This window comes from Chelonoidis abingdonii, chromosome 22 (assembly GCF_003597395.2).
Source record: "Chelonoidis abingdonii isolate Lonesome George chromosome 22, CheloAbing_2.0, whole genome shotgun sequence".
In the NCBI taxonomy this organism is placed as follows: Eukaryota; Metazoa; Chordata; order Testudines; family Testudinidae; genus Chelonoidis; species Chelonoidis abingdonii.
The window spans coordinates 28,065,893-28,067,974 of NC_133790.1; the positions used below are offsets into that span (position 1 = coordinate 28,065,893).

A 2,082-nucleotide genomic window follows, 5' to 3' on the forward strand; every position below is an offset into this window, starting at 1 on the left:
GCTCCTGGCGGGCGGCGGCGGCCGTGGAGCGCAGGCAGCAGGGAGCGCGCAGGCTGGAGGCGGCGCGGAGCGTCCAGGACCGAGCAGCGCTTCCCATGACGTGAGCCCCTCCGGCCCACGCCGGCCGGAGCCGGCTTAAATAGCGGGAGCCCCGCCCCTTCCTGAGCGCCCCGCCCCTTCTTGAAATGCCCCGCCTCCTTAGGGCGTGGTCCCGCCCCTTAGTGTTTAGCTCCGCCCTCTACCCGGAACGCCCCGCCCCCTACCCGGAACGCCCCGCCTCCGTAGTGCTTATCTCTGCCTCCCAACTGCAAAGCCCTGTCCCTTGGTGCGTTGTCCCACCCTGCCTGCGGTGCCCCCTGCCGCCTGTTGGTGCACTGAGAAAGCAGAGTGGGATCCACTGCTGGAGTTAGGCCCCACAGCGCAGGTGGGGGCTGGACTCCATGATCCCTCCCCTTCAGTCCTATGTCCCTAAGGGGTTTTGTGTGATACAGGCACCCAGTGCCCATCCATTACCCTTCCCCCCCATTTTCATACTTGCTATCTGGTCACCCTAGTCCCTATGTCAGTCCTAACCTTCCCACAGGGACTGTGACCCAACCTCCCTCCCCCATCCTGCCCCTCAGAACTGTGCCCCAAGCCCTCCAACCTGCCCCCTAAGGGTGGTAGCACAAATCCACCCTATCCTGCCCCTAGGGACTGTGCCCAACAACCCCTCTTAACCTGCCCCTAGCAGAGCGGGTGCAAGGATCTTTCACGCCTTACATGAAACTTCCGCCTTGCACCTCCACCCCCCTCCCAAGCCCTGTGGCAACTTTCTGCCCCCTCCCGCTCACCTCTGCTCTGCCTCCTCCCCGAGCCCGTCGCAGCTCCACTTCTCCCGCCTCCCAGGCTTGCAGCGCCAATCAGCTGTTTGATGCCGCAAGCCTGGGAGGGAGAGAAGCAGAGCGAGGCTGCGTGCTGATGATGTCAGAGAAACCAGAGAGCAGCTCCCTGTCATTTCCATCTCGCCAGGCTGTGAAGGCCTCAGTGCATTATGGGGCATGAAAGTCGATGCCCCAGGGGTTTGCAGTGAGTCCGGGATCCAATGGCAACGCATTGTAGGAACAACTCAGTGAGCTAGGATCTTGCCTGGTCCCCCTTCAGCTGTCGGGAAAGATGCGGCCGTTGCAGCCCACCATGTTCTGCATGTGCCCAGTACGGCTTTGCCTTCCTTAATCAAACCCAGTCTTCCGTACAGGAGAGCAAACGGCCTGGGGAAGCCTGGGCATTGGGCACTGAAGTGAGGATGTTTTGCTGTCGCTCCATCAAAATTAGAACTTTTTAAGGGCCTTTTCCCAACCTTGCCACAACTCAGAACCAATCAAAGAATAATACACAACAATACACGGAGCACTTTGGGCACAACCACAGCTGATAGCTCCTGCCCCTAACGTGTATGGAAACAGGACTAGGATGGAGGTTGCTCCAGTTGCACCAGCAGTCCCTGCTCCAATCATCCTGCCTGGCCAGACGCAGTAACACGCCTCAGTGTTGTTACCCACGAGGAGGGAGGGGAGGAAATCCCCAGCAATCCAGGAGGCAGGACAGGTGACTGGTGACTGGAACAGGGTAACCATGGGACAAAGCAAGGTCCGGGCAGCCTTTCTAAGCTGGTGTCAGAGGCTGGGGCTGGCCGTGGCCTCTGAGTAGAGCTGGCTTCTCATTGGCTGGCATTCGAATTTTTGGACCTGTTTAATGCATTTTCAGTGCTAGTGGTCCAGAGTGTGAGTGCTAGATGGGGCAGGGAGGAGTGGGGGCTGGGGAGGAGTGGGGGCATGGGGGAGTGCTGGGAGGAGAAGAGTGGAGATATGGGGAAGTGTGAGGGGTGGGGAGATGCTGGGGGCAGAGTAGGGGGAGGGAAGGTGCTAGAAGAGGCGATGAGAATTGGTGGTGGGAAGTGCTGGTGGGAGGAGGGGGAGGTGTTGGCAGGGTGGGAGGAGTGGGAGGTGCTGGGGTAGGAGTGGGGAGGTGTGGAAGGGGCAGGGAGGAATGCAGGGTGGGGAGGTGCTGGAAGGGGTGAGAAGGGGGTGGGGAGATGCTGGG

The 2,082-nt window shown here is 60.4% G+C and overlaps 1 protein-coding gene across 3 annotated transcripts in view; it reads right to left on the minus strand.

Moving 5' to 3' along the window:
* Window positions 1-2,082, minus strand: part of PRODH (proline dehydrogenase 1) — a 52,912-nt gene that overhangs the window by 48,273 nt on the left and 2,557 nt on the right. The window lies entirely within an intron of this gene.